The sequence below is a fragment of the Dermacentor andersoni genome, chromosome 11, assembly GCF_023375885.2.
Source record: "Dermacentor andersoni chromosome 11, qqDerAnde1_hic_scaffold, whole genome shotgun sequence".
NCBI classification, from domain to species: domain Eukaryota; kingdom Metazoa; phylum Arthropoda; class Arachnida; order Ixodida; family Ixodidae; genus Dermacentor; species Dermacentor andersoni.
In genome coordinates, this window is record NC_092824.1 from 119,274,954 (window position 1) to 119,293,231 (window position 18,278).

At 49.2% G+C, this 18,278-nt stretch overlaps 1 long non-coding RNA gene across 1 annotated transcript; it reads left to right on the forward strand.

Annotated features, from left to right (window-relative positions):
• Positions 1-8,183: 8,183 nt before the first annotated feature.
• On the forward strand, positions 8,184-10,200 carry LOC140214229 (uncharacterized). Its single transcript, XR_011891164.1, has 2 exons — positions 8,184-8,236; positions 9,020-10,200. It is a non-coding gene; the product is annotated as an uncharacterized lncRNA (long non-coding RNA).
• The last annotated feature ends 8,078 nt before the right edge of the window (positions 10,201-18,278 follow it).

The window sequence follows — 18,278 nt, forward strand, 5'->3', positions numbered from 1 at the left end:
CAACTCATACTACTAATTGTGAATCGATCAATTCGAACTAAGTGCGCGAAAACCGACGGCACATGAAAGAAAAAAATAGACACGAGCCTTGTGTGTCGTACCCTTTCACGCTTCGTCTGACGTCACGACAGCGTCTGTCGTCACAGCGAAGTAATAGTAATGCTGCTAGTTCTAACTTTGCGAACAAGAAACAAGGCAAGTGAGGCGTTTTGCGTCTACGCCCACAATCTGTCACGTTTCGTCAAAAACAAAATACAGAATACGTCGAGAAAAAAAATGGGACGTAGAAAAGAAGTAGACAACACATGAGCTTGCGTTTTATTCGCTTTTTCTACGTTCTCTTGTCTTTCGCGCTGCTTTGTTGTTAAGCTCGGATCCATACCAACACGCCCAACTTTCAGGCTTCTTGCATAATACAGATTGAGCTTCGTGTTTTAGACCATCTCTATATCTCAATAAACTTGGCTGTTTTGGGGGGATTCCAGCGATGAATTACCAGAGATCACGATTTCAATACTACGTCGCAGAGCCGCCTTCATGTCTACCTGAGCCAGGTACCCGCCGGAACGTCGTGGAAGAACCTTCTGCACTTTGCTCAGGCAAGATATACAGGCTTTGCTGCCTGCTCTGAGGTCGAACACTTCTTTAAATATTGTAAGCACTATTAACATACTTCGTCTTTTTCATTTGTACATAGACATCATCATCTTCCCTGGTCTTCTACTTCTTTGCGCATGAGCTGGGGCGTTTCCCCCTTTTTTTAATAAAAAGCGCTTGACAGCTTGGTCGGTCTCGGTCTTATAAAGTGGTGGAGGTATGTCAATACGCCGATGTTACGTCCTTTATTGCCGGAGGCCAGGTACAGACTGACGGGAAGCCACCGTCACGTGACACAGGGTAACACAGGGTTGCTTAGCCCCAAGATTGTCCCGCTATAACACTCCTCCCCCCTACGCCACGAAGTCCTTCAGATATGCAGGATGGCGGCGTTGGCGCTGTGGTCGCTGGACTTGAAGGGATGCGCTCACTTCACTGTCCTCACCACAGGAAACAGGTTCGGCACTAGGTGTTGCAGCCTCCTCTCGTATTTCTCTTTGGTCCCGGGATGCGCTTACTTCACTGTCCTCACCACAGGAAACAGGCTCGGTACTGGGTGTTGCAGCCTCCTCTCGTATTTCTCTTGGGTTCCGTCTTCCAGGGTCCTCTGGGCTTGAAGGAATGCCGCTTTCGAAACACCCTGCCGGGAAAGCAACCAACGATTCCTCCTCCTCGCACATTCCAGTGTCCAATGCGTAGCTGGCAGAACGACTTCTGAGTTGGTCAACATGCCGTCTCCACCGACGTCCATCCTTGGTGACGACCAAGTACGACACTGGTCCAGTGACAGAATCCACAATACCCGGCAACCACTTGGGCCCATAGAGATAGTTGCGCACAAACACTCGATTCCCCACTTCAAACAGTCGCACTGCCTGGTTACGGCGCTGCATCACCTGCTCCTGTTTCTGCTGCACACTGGACTGCAGGTCAGGATGCAGACGCTCTAACACAGTTGAAAGTTTTCTGCCCATTAGCGATTCGGCTGGGCTTTTGCCTGTTGTAGCATGAGGCAGGATATGCTGGGTCATTAAAAACCTAGCCAGACGTGTGCCGATATTGCCTCCAACCATGCGCTTGAGTACTTCCTTGGTTTCGCGCACCATCCGCTCTGCTTGACCATTTGAAGAAGGGTGATATGGGGCAACGGTCACATGTCGGATTTGATTTCGGCACATGAAGTCTCTGAATTCCTCCGAACAAAATGCAGTTCCATTATCCGAAACAACAGTCTCCGGAATGCCATGGGTAGCAAAAAGAAAACGAAGCTTCGCACAAACTGCAGCTGCCGACATGGAAGTCATTCGGCACACTTCCAACCACTTCGAGTGAGAGTCCACCACAATGAGGAAGACGTTGCCTTGGAATGGCCCAGCAAAATCGATATGTAGTCTTGTCCAAGGACGCTTGGTGAATTCCCAAGGGTGGATTTGTGCAGCTGCTGGCGCAGACCTGGATTCTTGACAACGTGCACAGTCCCTCACTTTCTGCTCAACATCTCTGTCAATTCCTGGCCACCACACGGCTCCTCTGGCGAGCCCCTTCATCTTGACAATTCCTGGATGAACTGTGTGAAGAATCTCCATGACATATGGTCGAGCTGGCTCTGGAATGACCACACGACTGCCCCACAGCAAACAACCTTGGTACACCGACAGTTCATGTTTGCGGATCACAAATGCTGCAAACTCTTCCGGTAGCTTGCCCTCTGGCCACCCATGCTGCACCCAATTGCAGCCAACAACTTGTCCCTTGACGTAAAGGAGGAGGAAAAACTTTATTTGCTCTAATTGGTTAGAAATTTGCGGAGGCAGATGCGGTCGGCCGTCTTCACGGTCTTCTTCCCCATCTGCGCAGGGTCGACGCCCCTATTCCAGGGCACCACTGAGGGTGGCTACTCGGCGAGCGTGCCTTACTAGTCCATGCTGGACTTTCGGGTCGCTGCTGGAGAGCACCCTCTCCCACTGCTCCGCACTCGGGTCTTTTATTTGAAGGAATTGTTGATTCTGAACGCATTCCCATGTAATGTGATACAAGGTGGGCTTGGCGCCGCACCAGGGGCAAATGTCTGTATACTGGGTGGGAAACATCTTGCTTAGTGTGTTTAGGTTTGGATATGTTCCTGTTTGCAGCCTCCTCCAAGAGGTTGCTCATGCTGATTTAGGCTGTTGTGGGGTGGAGGGTATTTGATGCAAAACTTGCCACCTTCCTAGAGTTCCATGTTACTTCTGGTGCCATTTCTAGCATTCCTACTTCCCAAAGACGCTGCTCTTCTTCCTCCGCCTTACTGGCCCTCAGTGGTAAACGACTGAATGCATCAGCATTGGAAAGCTTCTCTGCTGGTCGATACTCAATTTCATAGTCATATGCTGATAACATGAGGGTCCAACGCAGCATCCGTGGTGATAGCACCTGGGGAATGGGCTTGGCATGGTGCAACAGTCCTAAGAGGGGTTTGTGGTCCGTCACAATTTTGAAATGCCTCCCATACAGAAACTGATGGTATTTCTTAACGCCAAAGCCAATGGCGAGCGCTTCTCGGTCTGTTTGGGCATGCTTCCGTTCTGCCGCGCTCATAGTCCTTGATGCATATGCAACCGGTCTCTCGCTGCCATCTTCCCCCACATGACTCAACACAGCACCCAGTCCATACGGGGAAGCGTCACAGGCAAGCACTAGGGGCCTGTTGACATCATAGTGCACAAGAACATGTGATGATTGCAGCAGATCTTTCGCCTGGCGAAATGCGTCTGCCTCGGCTCCCGTCCAACGCCACTCGCGACCCTTGTCCAACAGCCGGTACAGTGGCTCCAAGGTATGTGCTGCTCCTTTAAGAAACTTGTTGTAAAAGTTCAGAGCTCCCAAAAAGGCTTGAAGCTCCTTTTTGCATGTTGGCTCCGGGGCCTCGTGAATAGCACGCACCTTGTCTTCTGTCGGCTGCACACCTGCAGAGTTCACGATGAATCCCAAGTAACGCACTTCCTCAACACAAAATTGACATTTGTCAAATTTCAGTCGCAGACCGTCTTCGTGGATTCTTTTGAGCACCTCTTGCAAACGAGCATAGTGCTGTGCCTCATCCCTTCCACCGATCAAGATGTCATCCAAGAACACCAGCACACCATCAATTCCATGCAACAGTTCTTCCATGTACCTCTGAAAAATAGCCACTGCCACTGCCACGCCAAATTGAATACGGGTTACGCGGAACAGTCCCCGATGTGTTGTAACCGTCAACAAGTCAGCTGTTTCTTCATCAACAGTCTTCTGTTGATACGCTTGTCCGAGGTCTAGCTTTGAAAACTTCGAGCAACCTGCCAGCCTGGCAAACAGCTGCTCTGGTGTTGGCAGAGGATACGTTTCCCACTGCACCACACGATTGACGGTGCTCTTGTAGTCCCCGCAGATCCTTATCGATCCATTTTTTTTGACAACTGGAACGACCGGTGTTGCCCACTTCGAGTGCCGTACAGGCTGGAAAATGCCTTGGCTCACCAACCTGTCCAGTGCTTCGTCGACCTTCGGTCTCAATGCAAACGGTACTTGCCGTGGCTTCAGAAATCGCGGCGGAGCTGCCGGGTTCACCTCTATGCGTACAGGAGGCCCTTTACTTGTCCCAAGTCCAGGCTCAAAGACTGAAGAATACTTCTTGAGCAAGGCCGTTGTTCCTTTACTGCCAGTTCTACTCGGCTCGCACACACTGTGAACGCCACTCAGACTTATTCCCAAGGACTTGAACCAGTCCCGACCGATAAGTCCGATACTAGCACCCTTAACCACCACCAATCGCAGGCGATGTTCCTGCCCCCTGAATTCCACCGTCGCGGTCAGTTCACCCAACACTCGTAGTTCCTTATTATTGTAAGCTCGGAGGTGAAGGCTACTTGGGCGCAACGCCCTTTTCGATATTCGCAGCTTCCGCATAGTCCGGTCGTTGATGACTGAACACACTGCGAGTCCACCTCCATCTCTAGGAGACTTCCGTTGACGCGCACTTCCACTCTCACGGCTGGCTCCTCACCAGAAAGTACGAACACGTCGTATACGTCCGACGCAGCATTCTTGTGACGGCCTCCATTGGCCCGTTTTCCGTTCGGAGAGTTCGGTTCAGCCGAAGCGCGAGCTGTAGCCTTCCTCCTGCATGCTCTTACTATGTGCCCTCGTTGCTTGCAGAAGTGGCACTGCACATTAATGAATGGGCAACTGCTTGGCGAATGTGCACCTATGCAGCGGAAACATCCACTTGTGCTCCCAGGCGAACCAGCCTGCTTCTGGGTACCCTCCTTGGCTGTCACTGGCGCAGAGACCTTCGTAACACATGGGTCGAAACGCTTCCCGCTCACGCTGCATACTTCAGACGATGTGGCACTGCCGCGAATTTGCTCAGTCTGTCGCTGCGCAGATTCCATGGCAATGGCTTTCTCCCGAGCTGTCGCAAACGTAAGCTCCGGCTCCGCCAGCAACCGACGCTGAAGAGTCTCGCTTCGCACCCCGCACACCAGTCGGTCGCGCAACATGTCTTCGAGCGACGCACCGAAATCACAATGTTCCGAGAGACGTCGCAGTTCTGCGATGTAGTCGGCAATTGACTCACCGGGCTGCTGCTGGCGCGTGCCAAACTTGAAACGCTGTACTGTCACCGACGGTCGCGGCGAGAAGTGGTTTGAGAGACGCCTGACGATCTCATCGTAGGCCACCGCCGACGGCGCGTCCGGAGAACAAAGAGAACGAATGATGGCATACGTTGCTGGGCCGCAAACGCTGCAGAGCGTTGCTCGCTTCTTCTCGTTACCGTCGATGTCGTTTGCTTGAAAGAAAAATTCGAGGCGCGCCAAATACAAGGGCCAAGACGGCGCCTCCGTCGGAACGAATTCCCCAATCGTGCCCAGTGCAGCTGCCATTTTCGGCTAGCCCTACGCCTAATCAGGCCTAGTTTTCTATCCTCGTCGCCAATTATGTTACGTCCTTTATTGCCGGAGGCCAGGTACAGACTGACGGGAAGCCACCGTCACGTGACACAGGGTAACACAGGGTTGCTTAGCCCCAAGATTGTCCCGCTATAACATACTTCGTCTTTTTCATTTGTACATAGCCATCATCATCTTCCCTGGTCTTCTACTTCTTTGCGCATGAGCTGGGGCGTTGCCCCCTTTTTTTAATAAAAAGCGCATGACAGCTTGGTCGGTCTCGGTCTTATAAAGTGGTGGAGGTACGTCAAGACGCCGACGTCCTCTCGCGTTCCCGTCCTCCCTGGAGCTACGTTCCGGTCACCGCCTGCGCCCGGCTACCCCTACAACGATGAACACTTCGAACCCCGGATCTTCCGGCGCCTCTAACCCTACCACAAAGAAGACTCCGCCTGCGGTGCCGTCTTGGACCATGACGAGCCCTCAACGCGATCTTCGCGGTCTTTGCGGTCTTTGCGGGACTCCGCGGTGATGACGTCGACGATTGGATCGACCACTACGACCAGGTGAGTTCTTTCAATAAGTGGAACGACACCCAGAAATTGTGGCACATCGCATTCTACTTGACCGGTGTTGCAAAGACGTGGTATTTCAACCACGAATCCGACATCGCGGATTGGTCCACGTTTACCTCCAAGCTGCGGCAAATCTTCGCTTCCTCGTCTGGCAGTGCAGAAGTCGCCAAACAGAAGCTGGGCATGCGCCTCCAACTTCCACAAGTCTTACGCCTCATACATAGAGGATGTCTTGGCTCTGTGCCGCCGTGCGAACCCTAGCATGACGGAAGCCGAACGCGTTCGACACATATTAAAAGGCATTGGGTCTGTCGCGTTCAACGCCTTAATCGTGCAAAATCCGGCTTCTGTCCAAGACATCACTTCCACGTGTCAGCGCCTAGACGAGCTGCAGTCTCTTCGTCTTCAACATGACAGCAGCGATTCTCAGGTTCCCCATTCTTCAGATCTACGTGCTCTTATCCGCACCATCATCCGCGAAGAGCTTCAAATACAAGATTTGAGGCGTTCACCTGCTACCTGTGCCCCAACCCCCACCTTCGACTTGCGCGAGGTCGTAAAGCAAGAGTTGACAGCGATGACTATACCCACGACGCATCTTGCTCCGGTAGCGCGCCCCTACCTACACGGATTTTCGCTTCACTACCCACCCCTACCGTGACCTCCTTGCCCACTGACGTTACCTATGACCATTTGGCTTCGATGGGAACCAGAGCACTTGCTGCGTCATCCTACCCTCGGTGGCGTCCACCTCGTCCGGTTTGTTTTTACTGTGGTATACGCGGCCATATATCTCGCTTCTGCCGCCGTCGCCAGCAGGATGAAAGACGAGGCTATGCTGAGCACGAGAGAGACCGAACTCGCCTACCAGACGCCTACTATCCCTGATCGTACTCGTTCCCTCAGCAGTGTTCTCCGTCTCCTCCAGCTGCTCCCAATCTGCCTCATAATTCCCGTTCGGACAGACGTCGTTCTCCTTCGCCTTACCGGCGCTCTACATCACCGCTTCGCCCCACTTCCCATCCTGCCGACCAGCACTCGGAAAACGAACTGTTGCAGTTTTTGGAGGGGAAACTGCTTCGTATCGGTCTTCAAAAATTCCTCCTGTTCGCCCGGCCAACATGCTTTATGTAACTGTTGAAGGTCTTCCCGCGTCAGCTCTCATCGATACCAGTGCCGCCGTTTCTGTTCTTCGTAGTGATCTGTGTTCAGGCTCCGGAAAGTAAAAACGCCTTATCTTGGACCTATTTTGCGTGATGCGAATAATGCATTCATTCACCCCGACGGCCAATGTACTGCTCGTATTCTCATCGATCGCTTTCGCCACCACATTGAGTTTATCATCCTTCCAACGTGTATCCATGAACTTATACTGGGCTGGGACTTCCTACATTCTGCTTCAGCCATCATTTAATGTAGAGAGGAAGTTGTCCATATCACGTATACAGCGCTTGCACCTGTTACGGACTCTTCACCTTCATGCGTGAACTTGGCCATCGCTGCGGACTACGTCCTGAGTTCTGGTCACGAAGTACGTTACTGGTGCTTACACTAACATATACCTGACGCAATAGTTCTGCGCAAACTCACAAGGTGGAGAAATAATTAAGGGAAAGTGAGACATCTACCCATTCGTAGCAATTACAACAAAGGAAACCCATACGGGTTCCTTGAAAGAAAAGCCTCGCAGTGGGAGAAAGTCATCCTGGTCCAGGGCTCGAACCCGGGACCACCGCCTTTCCGGTGCAACCACTCTACCATCTGAGCTAACCAGGCGGCTAACAGATGGCAGGGCGAAGTTGAATGTGTCAACATCTCGAAGCAAAGGCAAGAGTTTGACGTAAGAGTTCTGCGGAAACCCGCAAGGTGGAGAGAAATAATTAAGGGAAAATGATACATCCACCCATTCGTAGCACTTACTGCGAGTGGGTGGATATCTCATTTTCGCTTAATTAAATACATATACCTACAAGCCCATCTGTGAATACATTCGCTGTCCTTAATGCACTCAGAGGCTGCAGCTTCTGCGGTAACCTAGTTTGGTTTGCAATGAAATAGTCATATTTTTCGTTCGCATCCGCTGTGTAGCTCATCAAGACCGGCCGTTTCTGCAAGTACGATTACGGTGCAGCGAAGAACAAGAGAATCTATAATCAAGTAAGTCATATTACTGGTGTCACAGCTTTCCTGTCATTTTCATGAAATCGTTTAAAATTCTTCCTTCGGCGCGTTTTCTTATCAAACTCAACAAGAAATTTCGTGCATGCCTTGAAATATACCCTGTAGGTGCGGGTACGCGTGCAACCTCCTGCTACATTTTTCTGTTTCTTTCTCGTCAAAACTATCGATGAGCGAGCCGTCGTTCCGTGATCGATTCGTTCTTTACACCTGAGTGTCTGCGTCTGTTTGTTCTGTTTACTTTGGAGCATACGCGATGTCTGACGCCCCTTTATATATGAACTAGTATCCTAGCCGTTCTTTCTTTGTGGGAGGATTCTTGTGTATTTGTGCGTTTTTTGCGTTTGACAGCCCATTAGCCGTGAAGGGCATGCATGTGAACGTTTACATTGTCGAGTGCCTACACATTGTTACGCTTTATGAAGATTTATTATTCTAAACAACACGAGTCATATTTCGCTTTGTGTAAGCTGCGTTTGTTCTCTGTTGCAACAACTTGCCTTACGAAGACCTTTATATATGCACCGACCTGCTTGGTCTTTTTATTAGACAGCAGTATGCTTGTGAGTAAAAAAAAATAAAAATTTAGTCCATAAGTAACGTAACAACACAAACAATTAGTATACTTTCTTGCGTACATAAACGCACAAGGAATTACTTTATCCTTCCCCTTCTCTTTCCCTATGCAGAGTCGCATGTAGGCGCTTACATGTGGCAGGGTTAACATTTCATGAAAGGGCATTCCCTCTTCCTTACTCGCAGACCGTGCCCCCTTGCTATCCCTTGGAGGACATCCGCACTCCCGTCGCCATATTCTGGGGAGACGGAGACGCGCTCTCCAGGCCGCAGGACATTGACCGGATACGCTCCCGCGTCTCCAGCATCGTTTTCGACGAGCGCGTCGGGTCGGGCCCGTTCAGTCACGCGGACTTCGTCTACGGAGTCGACGCCAAACGCGTCCTCCACGACAGGATCGTCCAAGTGCTTCGACAGTTCTACAGCTTGTGCCGACCGCAATCATCAGAGTAGACACTGCACGAAGACGCCGAATCCTGTCGGATCGCAAACGCGGTCGTATTGGGAAGTATCTGAAGGGTGAAATACCAAGTTAACGTAGATCGGCAGGATAAACTTTCACAATTCCAAATAGGTCTCACCGTGTCAAGGCTGGGTAAACAGCAAAATGTGCAAAGTGAGCAGAGGTTTGGGCTCCGTATTCGCAAAAATTCTTTATCGTGACTACTACGATTGGCCATTGGCGCTGTAATCGTCTCGTCGAGCCAGTCACTGTCATCAGTGGCGGCCATTCGAACACCGGCCTAAGTGATGTCACGCATTCGAATTTTGTGAATACGCGCCCGGGAGATCCTGTAAGGATATGCGCACAGCTTTGGAATGCTAAAAAAAGTGCACTGAATTGAATAGAAAGCTAGCCTAGAGTCCATGGGATTTCAGAAAGACTTTGGGATAACAGGAGAGAGACAAGAAAACTGAAGACGGGTGCTGACGCCACTTCTGCTCATCATCATCAGCTGCCCGTGACGTCATAGAGTTTAACAGCGCCTGCTCGGTGCTACCCAATTTATTGTGCCATTAAAGAAAGGTTACATTGTGTGCACGAAAGATTAAACATTACAGTTTTCGATCCCAGAATATGTGGAAGCAGTGAAAGCCGCGCACAGTATAATTTTTATTTAGCCCCTCGGTTTTTTGTACAAAAATCACCGTAGGTCGACGAACTTAAAAAGAACGAACTGAAACACAGTTTACAAATCTGTAACCCTGCATCATACAGATATAGCAGTTCTGTAAAGCGCATCTAGTAGAGCATCTGAAGCGGATGAAATTGATATACTAGCGTGTGGCGTACATAAAATTGCTACGATGTTTACGAGGGTTTTGCCAAAGTCCTCTTCAAAAATAAATGGTATAATTCACTGAGAGCGGAGTGTATTACGCCAATTTTGTCTACTTTAGATGTCTCGGTAGGTGCAGCTGATTGATCTTTTTATGTTGTTGAGTAAGAGTTGTGTTAAATTTCTGGCTTCCGTTTACTTAAATTTAGCAGTTTTTAATAGTTGCAAAAGATTTATAACCTAAATAAGATTTAAGGCGACAGCCTTAGATGGATTATGGGTGGAAAAATCCGTTGTACGGCCTTATGGCACCAAAATTCAAGCTCCAAGTTGGCTCCAAGCTGGCTCCAAGCTCGCAGATGCGGTCGAGTGTCGAACCTACAATATTTGGTGTAAATTAAAGCGAAGTTAACTGAGTAACGCAACTGGTGGAAATACTTCGTTAGCCGCTGCTGCTAATTGAGCTGCCCGAGCGAAGGCCAAGCGCCACCGCCGAGAGGACCCCGTCGTTCAGAATCAAATTCTTTGCCACGTTATATCGCGCATTCAAAACACCTAAACAGCTGCGCTCAAAATTTGCAGTAAGGAGTACGGTAATCGTCGGTGAATTTTTTCGACTTTCGTGCGTAGCGTGCACGGCTTTGCTGTTATCCACTGATCGGCAGCATTCGAGAGTTACTTCCAGAATGATGGCGGAACGAATTTCGGAAATGCTTATAGCGGTAATGGACCTGCCGTGGTTGCTCAGTGGCTATGGTGCTGGGCTGCTAAGCAAGAGGTCGCGAGATTGAATCTCGGCCACGGCGGCCGCATTTCGATAGGGGCGAAAGCGCGAAAACACCCGTGGTACTTAGATTTAGGTGCACGTTAAAGAACCCCAGGTGGTCCAAATAACCCGGAATCACCCCTCCCTCCCCGCCTTACGGCGTGCCTCATAATCAGATCGTGGTTTCAGCCCGTAAGACCCCATAATTTATTTTTGAAATTTATAACCGCGAAGGAAACACGGCTTCTTGCGCTATTTCAACTACAGTGAGCGCATGTGTATCCACGAACCGCAGGCAGGTCACTTTTTTCGTTTTGTTTTGTCTGAAAGCAATCCTCGAAAAAAAACCGGCAGACACCAGTGGCTCTGCATGATTCCATTAACTCAATTTGTGCGAAGGCCTGCGGCTCTCCATTGGTGACATACACCAGTGTTGGCACGAGCAGGCGTTAAGCTTGTTTCCCAATTTTGTTTCCCAGTTTTCTGTTACGGCTCCTACACCCACGTTTTCTTTTGTCCAGTCGCACAGCTGTGTGAAATTGTACCATGGGGCCAACCGTTGTGGTTTCTTGGCAACCTGGAGGACTTCGTGGGGGATGTCGTAATCCCGACAGTATTGCTCATGCCGCAGGACAAGTGGCCTAATCATGTTCGGTTTATTTGTGTAGTGTAGGCGTGAGTTGCACTGTGTGAGGATGTTGTAGCATATGTGTTGCGGTGATGACTGAATTCTGAGTAGGTAAGAGAATGTTAGTAATGCTCTGCGCTGCTGTAATGAGGGTTCATTACACTCAACATATAAACTTTGAATGGGTGACGTTCTGTAGGCACCGCTTGCCAGTCGCAATCCAAGGTTATGTACTGGATCAAGTAGTTGGATGTAAGACTGCCTGGCTGAGCCGTAAACCACGGAGTCGTAGTCTAAAAGGCTACGCACAAGAGACCGGTAAATACGTAAAAGACAGGTTCGGTCGGAACCCCAGTGCTTATGAGACAAAACTTTTAGGATATTCAATGCTTCATTTGTCTTAATCTTTAGTGTTTTAATGTGGGCTAGGAAGTTTAGCTTTTTATCAAAGATTACTCCCAAGAATTTACATTCTTGTTTTACCAGCAGTGCGACATCATTCAATTTTAGAAGCGGGTCTAAGTACAATCCTCGTTTTTGCGAGAATAGCACTGTAACGGTTTTTTGAGTAGAGAAGCGGAAGCCATTTATCTCAGCCCACTCCATTAGTTTATTAATTGTTATCTGGAGCTGCCTTTCACATGTTTGTAAGTATGAGGCGCGGCACACTATTTGCAGATCATCGACGTATATGGAGTGCATAACAGAGGGGGGAATGACTTTGTTAACAGAGTTCATTTTTACTATAAAGAGTGTTGTGCTTAGTACGCATCCTTGTGGCACACCATTTTCCTGAATGAATACACGTGACAGCGCCGTTCCTAAACGCACCTGGAATGTTCGGTCCGACATGAAATCGGCTAGACATTTCAGCATTCTACCTCGGATTCCTAAATCCGCTAAGTCCCTTAAGATACCAAGCCTCCATGTTGTGTCGTACGCCTTTTCAAGATCAAAGAAAACTGTCAGACAATATTGCTTGTGCAGAAAGGCCGCACGTATCTCGTCTTCTAGTCGGACTAGGTGGTCTATTGTGGAGCAACCTTTCTTGCATTCACACTGATGGTTATCTAGCAAATTCTCCGTTTCAAGGACGTATGTCAATCTTATGTTGATAATGGCTTCATAGGACTTTGCAAGACAACTTGTGAGTGATATGGGTCTATAACTGGTTGCTGTTGTTGGAGGTTTTCCAGCTTTCAAGAACGGGATTATGATAGCTTTCTTCCACTCTTTGGGCATTTTTCCCGTTTCCCAGATTATGTTGAAGAAATGAAGCAAGGTCTCAACTGCTTTAGGGGATAGATGAGCTAGCATTGCATAGCGTACCCTGTCCGGACCGGGTGCTGTTTTTTTGCCACTAGTAAAGACTCTGTTCATTTCTGGAAGTGTTAAAGCGGCATTATACAGTCTTTCTGAACTTCCTGTGGTCGGAAGCTTTAGTTTTTCTGCTAATTGCTTATGTTTTACGAATGCAGCAGAGTAGTTCTCTGCGCTTGATATATCACGGAAATGTTGCCCTAAAATGTCTGCTTGTTCTTCTATATTTGTTTGCGTGCCTGGGGGTGATAATATGGGGATAGTGTAAGAAGCGTAGTCGCCTCTAAACTTACGAACCTGATCCCACATTCGTTTGGACGTTATTGAGCTATCTATAGAGGAGACAATCTTTCCAGGACTGTCTTTCGGCTTGTCTGCGTGTGTACCTGGCTTTTGCTTTTTTGAAAGAGAGTAGATTATCTTGTGTTGGGTATCGCCGAAAGATACCCCACGCTTTGTTTTGTAGTTTTTTTGTTTGCGTACACACTTTTGTCCACCAGGGTTTTAGGTTTTTTCTTAGGAAGCCAGACGATTGTGGGATTGTTTCTGCTGCTGCAGCAAGTATACAGGCGGTGATCTCCTCATTCATTTCGTCTATTGTTAGCTCATCTGATATGTTATCCAGAGTGGCCTTTTCAGTAAAGAGAGGCCAGTCTGCTAGATGGAGTTTCTAACGGGGTGGTCTTAATGGTATGGTATTGGTAGCAGGAGATGTTCTTTTAATAATAGCAGGCATATGGTCACTACCATAGGGGTTGTCATTAACACTCCATTGAAAATCGCCAAAGAGAGATGGAGAGCACAGTGCCAGATCTAAGCAACTCATAGCTCCTGTGCTTGGGGAGCAGTAAGTCGCCGCACCGGTGTTTAAAAGGCATATGTCATTTGTTAGGATAAAATCTTCAAGCGTTTGACCCCTGTTGTCAGTAGTTTTACTACCCCATAACGTGTTATGTGAATTAAAATCACCGCCTATTAAAAATGGTTCAGGTAGCTGGTTTAAAGTTAACTCTAGGTCTCTTACGGTAAAATGTGAATGCGGCGGAATGTATACTGAACAAATGGTGATGGTTTTGTGAGCTAAAACGGTGACAGCAACGGCTTCTATGTGAGTGTTAATAGGAACTTCTCTGGCTGCTATACCACCTGGCAGGACAATGGCTACACCACCTGACAGCCGGTTCGCCTGAGTACGGTCGCGCCGTACAACAGTGAAACCTTTCAAAATATTTTAGTGTGTTTCGCCTAGGTTTGTTTCCTGTAAGCACAGGGCCACAGGAGAGAAGTTTATTAACATGTCTTTAATGTCACCTAGGTTGTGTAAAAGCCCTCTACAATTGCAGTGGATAATAAAAGCCATCTTAAAATGGAAAGATAAGAAATGGCACTACGGAAAAATTAAGAGGTGAGGTATAGGTGACATGGATTTAAAAAGGCTAATACAAATGAGCGATAACCTTTAGGTTAACGCTTTCTTATTTTGAATTGTTATTGGGATTTTGTCCTTCTTACCGCGCTCGAGAGAGCGCTTGACCTTCGGTGTCAATGACACCGGGGTTTTCGTGTCGACCTCCATCGCTCTCTCTGAGGCGCTGGAGGACCGAGAGTTAGGCGCCGAGACACGTGCCTCGGGCCTTGGGGTTCGTTTGATTTTACGGCGCTGCGGGACTGGTGTCTGCAGGGCCGTCGAAGAGGGTGGAGCAGTACTGACTGCTTCCACCACGAGGGAGGGAGGAGTCACTGCGGCACCACTGCGCGTGGGCTCGGAGGACTCCGGAGGCCTCTGTGACGCTGCCCCCGCCTGCGTCACATCGGCATAACTTCTTCGCGGGAGATGCGATAGCCACTTTCTGGCTTCAAAGAACGCAATTTTTTCTTTCACAGTTAGTGCAATGACTTCCTTTTTCCAGCATGGGCAAGACCGCGAGTAGGCTGGATGGTCTCGTTTGCAGTTAATACAACGCGGGGAAGAAGTGCAGTTTTCAGATTGATGATCGCTTGAGCTGCATTGAGCACAGGTTGTTTGGCCTAGGCATGCATGTGAAGCATGTCCGAACCTTTGGCGCTTGAAACACCGTCTTGGGTTTGGGATATATGGTCTCACGTTTACTTTTACATAGCCTGCATCCAGAGAGGTAGGCATTTCGCTTGTTCCAAATGTAAGTATGACATGTTTTGTTGGGATATCTTGGTCATTTCTGCGGATGACTATTTCTTGTACTTGTGTCACGTTTTGCTCCTGGAAACCTTCCAGCAGTTCCTCATCGCTTAAGCCAATAAAGTCTTCTTCAGATATTACTCCCCTGCTTGTATTAAGTGTTCTGTGAGCTGAAACTGTCACTATCGCGTCGCCAATACTGGTAAGTTCAGAGAGCTTTTCTGCTTGATCTCTATCATTCAGTTCTAGGAGGAGGTCCCCGCTAGGCATTTTGGAGGCTTTGTATGTCGGTCCGATTTTATCTTTCAGGCATTTCGCTACAAGGAATGGAGATAACTTTCTTACTGGCATGTTGGTTTCGCTGTGGATTACATAGTACTTGGGGAAAGATGGAGCATTGCTTCGAAAAGAGAAATGAAATGGTACTTCGGTGCGGCATCTCTTCAGACGCCGATCATAAACAACAGAGGCTTGCGCTGCCATAGGAAAATGTGCATGTTCGGCAACAGCGTTGACCGCCCACCACGGAGCCCAACGAGGGGACGCGGCAAAGCTTGTGTTCAAGCCTGCACGACGCCAGCCGTACGCCGTCACTAAAACCAAATATGGTGTACCCAAGGTAGGATAGCCACACAAGGTTAACCCTTGCCGCCGTGGAGAAAGGAAGTAAATGGAAGAGAGAAGAAGACAGGAAAGGTCAAGAAGTGAGAGATAAAGACGAAGGTTTGAGGAGAGAGAGACCGGAAGAGGCGACTACCGATTTCCCCCGGGTGGGTCAGTCCGGGGGTGCCGTCTACGTGAAGCAGAGACCAAAGAGGTGTGTTGCCTCCGCCGGGGGGCTTTAGAGGTCCGAACACCCGGCATCGGCTCAACCCCCAGATCCCCCTTTCCCCGGACACGGCTAAGCCGCGCCCGGCTACACGCGGGAGGGTCCAACCCTCGTGTGCTCGGGTACGTGGTGTCGCAACGCACCAAACGCCTGCTGACGCAGACACCCCTGCGGGCAGTCTGGACAAAGAAAGCTTCGCTTTAAGAAGGAATGGAAGTATACGCGACAGCGGAGCGTGTGATAAGCACCAACGCGACGCGCAGAGTACTGCTGCTCATCGGGGCCACTGGTCTGCTCTACGTGAATTAGAGGTCCGGCTTGCGGAGCTGGCTGACGAACTCTCTTGAGGAAGCCAATCCACAGGCGAACTATAGATAAACGTTTACTTATCGCTCTGTCGTATATACGCAAATACTTGCCTTCTTTTACAATATGTCCTCTCTCCTAGTCCTTTTACTCCCCTGCTGCCACCACCCATTTTGGTGACCGAGCCTACGGCAGATAGTTACAGCGCAGTAAGCATTAATTTGCCACCCTCTCTTACTTTTATTTTATTTTTTAATAAACTGCACAAGTATTACATGCGACGTATTGGCTTCACTGCGGGCCAGAACACGGCAAGTAGTCGGTTTCACCACAGCGCAGACCATGAGATAAAAATGTATGGCCGGTTTGGTCGAACGCTAAGCCTTCCAAAGATTAAGTAATACCATCGTTTCAAATTGGGCGCCATCGCCCTTACTCTTCGCCCTATCCTTTCCCCGGGTCTCGCATTCCCGTTCTCCTCCTCCTTATTGGTCTACCTTTGTCATGGGACGCATACCCCCCCCCCCCCCTTTTTTTTTTCTTTTATCGCCTCTGTGATCTCGGGCACTGCTAGGCTTTACGACTGCGTGAATATAATTCATCGTATCACCGTGCATCGGGCTTTCTCGGCCAGAACCACGTGAAATCACGCGAAAAAGGAAGCTAGGCCCCGTGATGGTTGTAGTGCAATAGGAAAGAGCAAAAATAGGAACACGTGCGGCAGTAACTGGAGAAAGAAGGACATAAGATGACCTAAAAACAAAGGCTACAGCGCTAAGCAGACGACGACCAAGTGAGACACAAACGACATATACGGCCGCCAAATAACTGATGTGCTGACACCAACTTCTTGTCGCGTCTTGTATTGCGGTGCAGCCGATGTTCTGAAGCGTACTTTTTGCTCAGATGATCTAAAATGCCTTTTCGCAGCTTTTATTATGTGTATTGCGGTATATGTATGCTCCGACTCTTTGCGACAATTTGTTTTATTCGAAAGTGTCAAATGGCTCACTGAGCGAAAAAGCCGGCGTCTGTTGTCTGCAGAAGAGAAACGGCCCCTAAAATGGCATTGGCTGCGACGCCACGTCACGAGCTGCGCCTCGACGGAGCAGAGCGGGCGAAAGGAAACACCTGCTGCCACGATAGCTTGCCAGCTGTTGCGCGAGTGGAGCGGGCACCGCCGCGTCGGTGGTAGCGGCGTTGGCACCGCAGGCTGCTGCTGCTATAGCTTGCCGACTCGGACAGCACGCTACTAACGCTACTATGGTACATCACTCGAAGGGCAAAACTCGAAGGACCGCTTAGCGCCGTTCAAGTGGACATTAATGCTTGCGCATTCCCAACACATACGAAGCGCATAGGTGTCCTCGGATATCTTACCTTACCTTCAACATTCGCTTCTTTATTCTTTGGCAATGCTACATTTACCTTTCCTCTGCGTGTCAATCAACATCTGCCAGCTGGCGTTCTGTAGGGTCAGTTCTTGTTGAATGCAGCAGTGGCAGACGATTTTTCATTGCAAAGACAGGAATAATCTGAAAGTATTGGCCGTGTACGTGTGGTTAACAGGCATACTGGCAAATGTGTTGTTTTAAAGCTGAAACTAATCTAAACGCTTAAGGAGACGCACACGGGCTAATATAGCACCACATATTGCACAAAAAATGGTATACAGACTAATAACGCCATCAGTGTAGATGCAAATATGAAGAGCGCAGAGTTATGCGCAGATGCGGGCAAAATAATTGGAACAGGGGAGCTCTGGCCAAACTCAATGCCTTCCAGCAGCGTCACGAGTAAGCAAGAAATTCGTCTAAATACAAGCCCACGTCGACGTTCATAGAAGTTCAATCACAATGCCCCCTCGCAACCTAGAGGCTGCTGGATTGTGGTGCAGTTCGGTCACAGCCCCCGTCTTACAATTACTTTTCGCCGAGCCTGTACGTTACCTGTGAGAGCGATGTTCACACTTGGTGCCGCAGTGTCAGTGGTGCCGCCGCGCGCTATTGCCTGTGCTCGGGTTTGTAGCTGACACCTGCGCTTCACTTTGGCAGCATGCGCGCACTCGCATTACTGCACACAAACCCTCCATCCTCCTCTCCCCCAACATTTTTATTTTTTTGTTACCAAGCTGCAATGGATTGCTATCAAGTACGCT